Consider the following 8,090-nt stretch of genomic DNA (forward strand, 5'->3'; position numbering starts at 1 on the left):
TTTTTTAAGTCAACATGGACGACGGCATGAAGTGACCAGCACATGTTGTCCCATTAAGCACAGCACAGCCGAGGGAATGAGCGGTGATCGTCGTTGCCTCAACATACTGACACTTTACTTTGGAATATGTCTATTGCAGTGATTTTTTTTTCTCTTTTTTTTTTTGGGGGGGGGGGGGGGCCTCTGATGACAAAGCACACCCGTCCATTCCCCTCCCCGCGAAGGCTGTTTTTGTGAAAACAGTGGTACCTTGACTTACGAGTTTTCCCCACGCCCGCCGGCTTCGCACCCCGCACTTTTCGCTATTGGTCTTGAGCAGACAGACCACAGTCGCCACGAAAAACATATATATATATATATATATATATATATTTTAAAAAATCAGTGCATAACCACAATATGTGGGGGTCCACTGTATAATTTTCAATTCCATTTTGCGTGTCAGTTTTAAGCGGCGGATTGAACACAAACAGTGCGGCAACACGTTCGACAGAAAATATAACGGTACTCACAGCCACACGCTTTATTCTTTAGCCTCCGTGTCGAACGACTAATATTAGTGCCGCACTGATGAGTTGGATCCGGATACCTGCTTTGAGTTACGAGGTGGGTCACGGAACACACGAAACTCATTTTTCAAGGCACCGCTGTACTTTCAAAGTGTGTTTTAGTAAGTTGAAGTGTTTTTCAAAACGTTCAAAAGTGTTCCAAGCGTCTGGGAGGGGTAAAACTAATAATACAATGGTACTATTGTTTTTTTCTAAATGGTCTGTACATCGCGGGCGGGTCTGGAACGTATATGCCCCGCGACTCGCTGCAACTGGTGAGCCAAGGTACCACAGCGTTCCTTCTCGTCCGCGCCACAAAATTGCTTTAACCCCGCCCCCACCGATCTTGTAAATTCACAGCATCGCGGAATGGAAACTTGTTGTGACAGAGATGATCTTGCGCCTGCCCAGTCCGAATCCGCATCCCGACATTTCTCAAATACGAGAACGCGCGTCCTTGGCCATGAGGTAGAATATAAACCGCATTTTACGCAGGTGTTTACTTTGTAAGCACTTTGAAAGAGTTGGAAAGAATTCCAATTCTGGATTATCGTGATATTCTGAAGCGAGTCTGGATAGATTTCACTGTGTTTAAGACCCATTTTGTACATTTTTCATATTGTAAATATCTCCAGGACTTGATCGATCGGGAAATTGGATCCTCGTATTTCTAGATTGAGTTTGGTTTGGACAGTGGTTGGCGTTCTATTTCTGTCTGTCGAGCGGTTGGATTAAGGATTTGCATGCTGTCATTTGCAAAATTCTGTTCTATTAAAGTTTGTCTCTGCTTCCTGTCGGTGGCTTGTCTGTAAACGGGATCAACGCAATGAGGCCGGCGTGTGCGTTCCGATGTAAAATTCTGCAACACTTTTTGCTTTTGTCAGCGCGTAACTATACGGGGTGCCCCACCCCCGAAATAAATGTTTGAAAACAAACCGTTCTAAAAGATTCAATGCAAACACCCTCTGCTCACCGTGGCGAGCAAGAACATTGGAATTTGACAACTTTCCGTAGAAAGACTGTACAATGAGCAATAGGAGAATTTGAAGCGTTAAAAAAAAAAAATTAAGATCAATATATATTTTATCCCCAAAATGTCTCTATTTATATATATATATATATATATATATATATATATATATATTAAAAAAAGAATATCTTAAAATTATATATAACAAGTTGAAATCGAACAAGGCCTAAGGATTAATGTGCACAAGAGCAGGTTTATATAATTACAATAATGATAGTGCTGATAATAATAGCAATAATAATAATTAGGTGCTACTGGAGGACGTGTTTGGACGTGAGCAGGCCAGCAGGAGTTCCCGGCCTGAACGTCTCTGGAGGTTCATTCCTGCAAAGCCGATTAAGTGTAGCGCGGCCGTTTTTGTGGGGTTTTTTTCACCCACAATGCAAGCGGCGCCGCATATGAAATCATATTAAACGAGCCTCCCACTCCAGAATGCCACGGGCGGGACTAATTGAGCCGGCGTTTGACGGCCGGCAAGGCACACATCAGCGGCACGGCGCAGAGGATGCCAGCTTGTTTTTGAGCCCATAAAACTCGGTGCGGGCGTGCGGGTTGACCGCGGCGTCCGTTATCGGGTTACTCGGTGACGGCATGCGGGCGATGGACACTGACAGGGATGGAATGACAGATGAGTGGATTCTATGGATGAACAGAAGGACAGATGGACGGACGGATGGATGATTGGTGAAAGGAGTTGATAAATGAACAAATGATAGATGAAGGATGGATGAAGTGAAGATGGATGATGGCTGGATGGATGAATGGAGAAAAGGAAGAAGGGATGATAAACAGATGAGCAGGTGGATGATGGACAGAAGGATGAATAAACATGAAAGGAAGGATGGAGTGACGATGGACAGACGGATGACAGAAGTATCGACGGACCAAGTATGCACGCGCGATGGATGACGGACGGACGGGAGGAGGATGAGAGCGGCCCACAAGGGCGGCTGAGCGGCCCGCCGCCCGGCAGCGCTGGACAGTCGCAGACGCAGCGGAGGACGTCGGCGGCCGCCAGGGCGTTGGCCCGCGTCCGCGGGCTCTTCCGGTTGCACACGGCCAGGATGACGAAGGCGTTGGCCGCCGCGGACAGGATCGAGCAGTCGGCTGCCGGATGCGCTCCTCGCGCGCGCCGCACTTTCCGGGAAGGTTCCATTCGGGAGTGGGCGTCGCTCCGGCGTTGCTCACCTGCAGCTCGGACCGCGATGCCAGCGTGTCCGCCCCCTTTTCCGTCACCTTCCCCAACGGCTCCGTCGCGCCACGCGGGACCTCTCGCCGCTCACATCAATTCAATCCACAGCGGGGGGGGGGGAAGGAACGGCTCCTAATTGAAAAGCGGTTCCGTGGCTGTTTAATCTCAAGTCTTTTTCCTCCTACTTCCTACATCAAAAATGATTACGACATCATTCAAAAATAATAAAAGGATGTCGTGGTGCAGGGGGATATACTGTATATACAAATCAAGTATATGTCTTCTACTTTAATGCAAGCGTACGGTGCTTAACCTGCACTAAGAGCAACCTGGACATATATTTGGCCTTCTGATGATTTGCAGTCGCCTTTTAATTTTCATACATTTTGGCTTCTTTCAGTACGCTTTTACAAGCACTCTTATGGACTAATAACTCTGGGTTGGAAGATGTGAAATAGCAGGTCTGTAATTTATGCAGAACGCAGTGAGTGTACAGGTATACATTTTACCTCCATGAAAAGTTGACTGATTTGCAGCAAAAAAAAAAAAACGATTATTCCGTGTAGGATGGATGGGCAGATTGGCAGGAGAAATTGGTGAAGGGTAGACAGACGAATAGATGGAGGGGAAAAGAGACAGATGGACAGGAAAAAAAACAAAATTAGAATACAATTGTCACTGATGAAGACAAAATCTTTCACCTCCTTCCATCAATCGGCGCACACCATCCCGCGAGTACGGAAGTGATAATCACTAATGAATACATCAGCTTCTCTGATTTGGCATCAATAATTTCTCTCTCTAACTCACCAACCTGCGTTTTAGATCCGATTCCTACTCGCTTGTTTGACGATCCTTTACTACGAGTTGGCACTGATATACTCAACACGATCACCAGCAGTAGACAAAAGGCCCAAATTGTCTTTATGTGCATAGCGGGCCTTTGGTGTGGCGTTTCACAAAATTGACCACCACATCCTAATACGGAGATCAGAACATATCACTTGTATTAAAGGAACTGCCTTCAATTGGTTTAAAGCCTAATTTGTCGGACTACTGACAGTTTGTATCTATTGGTAATTGTAAACAATCTGCGCTTGTAGAGTTAGCCACGGTGTCCCGCAGGGATCCATACTTGGACCGTTATTGTTCAGTCTTTGCATGCTTTCCTTAAGCAGTATCATTAGAACGCACTCTGTTAATTTGCAAGGTTGTCCAGACGACAAGACACTTTATTTATAAATGAAACCAAATTAATCAGACAGTTTGGATAGACGGATGGATTAGTTTTAGAATTACTTTTGATTTCAAATAAACACCCCGCAGTCATAAAGTCAACTTTCAACCGCACCTACGATCATCCGACAGAAAGACGTTTGGGTGCACTTTTAATCATAGCGCCAGCGAACAGCCGTCCATCCCATTTGGCCGTCCAAACGCGAGAAGCTTGGCCAGATGGGACTTGTTGAATGGGCCGAGGTAACGAAGGCGAGCCGGGCTGGAGCATTACGGCATAACGTTGCGTAATCCTGTTTGCCGATAAAGTGTGACATGCTCTTAGCTTCCAATGCGAAGCTTACCGACTCAACGGCAAATCTGGGATTAAATCAACACAATGTACTATTTCCTCTCGCCCCCCGTCCAGAATATTACAATAGACACGTTAGTCTCAAAAGTCCAAGCACTTGACTGAAAGTAAGTCATCAGTGAAAAACTGGTGCGGATCGAAACAAAAGGCAGCAAACCAGGCAACAATTCCATAAGCCTGGTTTACACGGAGGCTTGTATTCTGGTTAGAAACGGGTTAGAAGCCCAAACTGAATAAAAATTCTTCATATAAACACCTCAACTGGAATAAACCGACCAAATTCAAATCGAATTTAATTCGCTTTCACAGTGGCGGAATATTCAATTTCTCCAAACCGATGTAGTCATCATGTAGCCGGCTCAATCGGAATAGTCAGCCCGCGTTGTGTCTTGCGTATTTCGCCGTCTTGTCGTAAATGCGCGGCGGTGCCGCCGTCGTTCACCCACTTGAAAATATGACGGCTTCAAAACAAAGGAGGTCTGCGACGGAGATCGTTTTTAACTATTCGTAACGTGTTTATAATCAAGCTGTCGCTTTAATAGAAGCGTAAAAACAATCGCAACTACGGTGCTAAATTGGATGACTGACCTCCATCTTGATAAATCACGTGACGTTTGCATCGATCTGCGCGTGTCTGAAAAAACGGCTCTTCCGATTCAAATGTTGCTCACGGGACCGCCTGAATCCATTTGATTGGTCGGATGCGGTCAAACATCGCTCGCGGTCACGTTGGATTGGTCATGTGACACAAGTCAATCTCTCTGAAAACATGGCAGACCGCGCAAGCAATAAGAAATACAAGCAGCGAGCGGAATGTAGCTCAGTGTGACAGAGTAAAAGTAGCGTGTCTTCTTAACAGAAATACTGCATGTTGCATTCAAACTAGTCTGGCAACAAGTAACAATTTAACCCATAAGTTACTATTTAAGTTAAATGTAGCTCATTACTACCCACCTGTGGACATTTGTGGTCTTTTGGAGACAAAAGTGAGTGTATCGGCTGGTGAGTGTATACTGTATGTACACACACATGCAAAATATGAATATGAGTAATATGGTGCGTTCCGGCGATACAGATTGCAGAGACGCATGAAGAGGGGAAAATGCTTCTTTAAGTCAATATTGATTTTTTTGAACTCCCTGTAATTTGTGACTTCTTCCATCCTATTTGTGTATTTCGGTGACATTTGCGCTGTGACGCGCACATGATATGTTTGAAAGCGGCCCAGACACTTGATCAAGTCAGGATTATGTCACCGCGTTTCTCTGAACTGTTTAATCCGCCTCAGAAATCCTTTGGAAAGACGACAGCCAGTACGTTTCTATTTAAAGTCTGCTCCGCTCCTTTTCAGCACTGTGGGCTTGTTTTGTTTTGTGCAACACTGCAGTAGTTGATTTTAATTAAAAATATGAAAGGGGCTTCTTCTTTTTTTTTTTTTTTTTTTTTTAACACTGAAAATAAAGCAAATGTGTTCGATTGCAAGTCAGTAACTGATGAATAAACTACCAAAACATAACATTATTGTACATGACATTTACTTTTAAAGTCAGAGGATTTGCAAAAATGCAAGTCTACAGTACATATTTGATTGATATACACTAAAAACTACAGCGGACTCATACTCATAGGCCATATCATTAAGTACGCCTGGCCAATCTAATATATACATATATCTAATAATGATAATGCTAAATATTGATTGACATTGTCAGATGATTTATTAGGCCCTCTTAGAGTCACTATTTACTACTACGTTTCCCACAAATGAATGAATTGCGTTATTGTTTTCAGTTTTTTTTTTGTGTTTGGGACAGAGAGACTTGAGAAATAAAATCCAGCCCCCTCTGTAACTTCGACAGAGATTGAGGATTGACAATAAACCATAGCATAGCATAGCACAGCATAGCATAGCATACACAATACAGTGGTACAAAGACCGAGGAGCGCAAAGAGCTGCTGCTGTAGGCCACAACTCACGCCCAGACGCTCACATGCAGACTAACCTGTTGACCTGACTCAACTTCTGTTGTCACTCACTAGGCCACGCCTCTTAAAGGCACACATGCAACACACAAATACTACAGTATGTACAGTAGTTACACGTTATAAAACCATTTTTTATCATTTTGTTATGTATTGTGTTTTTATCCAATACAGTGTTATTTTCTTTATTAAAAACATTCAAAAAATGTTGGGGGGGGGGCTGGGCTGGGAGGGATTCATTACTGGACTTAAGTAGATTTTTCAGGGAACTGTGTCTTGGGTATGAATTTTTCTGACGACTTTCTACTTAAAAAAGAAAATTACATGTGTACTTTCTTCACAATTTTTTTCAACCTTTTTTTTTTTTTTTTTTTGACACAAGTATCTGTGTCTTTTTAAGAAAAGGGACCGGACTGAATTACAAGTTTGGTAACTCAGAAGTCAAATGTACCACTGTGTATTATTATGACGATGCCTGGAGAACACAATTATTTTTGCAAAGGCAGAATCGTCTTGATGAGCGAGTGCCGGTGTACCTAATGAAGCGGCCAACGAGAGCCTTGTCGCGTGCGTAGCGACAGTCACGACGGACAAGAACAAGTGAGGAAAACAACACTCAGCCTGTCTTGGACTGCTTGAGTGTGCAGCAGAAGGACTCCCCTTGCTTCCTTTGTCCTCCTCCTGCTCCTCAGCTGTCAGTCTCCGTGTCCGGACCCCCACGGCGTCGACGGCGTCTGGTGAGTGTTGCTCTTGCCTGCTTGTTGGAGAGGAAGTAGATGACGGGGTTGTACACGGGGCTGGTCTTGGTGAAGTACACGGGCATGGTGCCCAGCAACGGCGGGACGTAGAGATGGGGGTCCAGCACCACCATCACGGACGTCGTCGTCATAGCCAGGACCATCGTGACGGCGTGGTCCGTCTCCTTCTGCAAAGAATGTCCGACCTGCAGCTCCACACTCTTGTTCATCTGAAAAGAAAATACTGCAGTTGATCATTTAGGATAGGGAACTTTTTTTTTTTTTTCTCCTCCCCACTTGGAGGCACATGAAGAAAAATGGAAGGTGATGATTTTCTATATTTGCAACGTGATAGTGTGCTAAGTCAGATTCGCGGCCCGTCACTGTAAAGCGCTGCCTTGGGATAGGAGCTTAATTTGTTCCTTGACCATTGTTGTAACTCACTTTCATCTCGAATAATCTTTCCCCATTGAAATTAACACTCTTTAGCGTTATCGTATATTATAATATTTTCCATTATTAAATGTCATTAATCTATTCCAGCCAGTTGTTCTTCACAGAGGACAAAGAATATATGCCTGTTAGAATTGTGTTACTCAACCGTTTGTGTTCAAGTATCCATTGCTTAAATGGTTAAAGTAAGCAGACGTTCCTACGGCAAATCTATGCGGTTGTAACTTGTAACGATCTTTGTTTTATGTTTATTTTGACAGTAAACTTCAACTAGGAATGGCAAAAAAATTAAAAATAAAATACAATTTTAACAGCTCATATCTTGAAAAACTCGTAAGTTGGGTCACTCGTATTCTCAAGGCGCCAACGGATATTTAACGGACAGTAAAAAATAAATAAATAAATAAATAAAAATCAATAAATACTTTTTTCCCTCCTGTATTTCAGTAGGTTTTAAGTACAGGAGCTTAATCAGTACTTCTGCTTTTACACAAGTATCTTACTTCTAAGTGTGTGTGAGTACTTTCTACTATTGGGGAAAAACTGGCGGGCCAATTAC

The sequence above is a fragment of the Phycodurus eques genome, chromosome 5 (assembly GCF_024500275.1).
Source record: "Phycodurus eques isolate BA_2022a chromosome 5, UOR_Pequ_1.1, whole genome shotgun sequence".
NCBI lineage: Eukaryota > Metazoa > Chordata > Actinopteri > Syngnathiformes > Syngnathidae > Phycodurus > Phycodurus eques.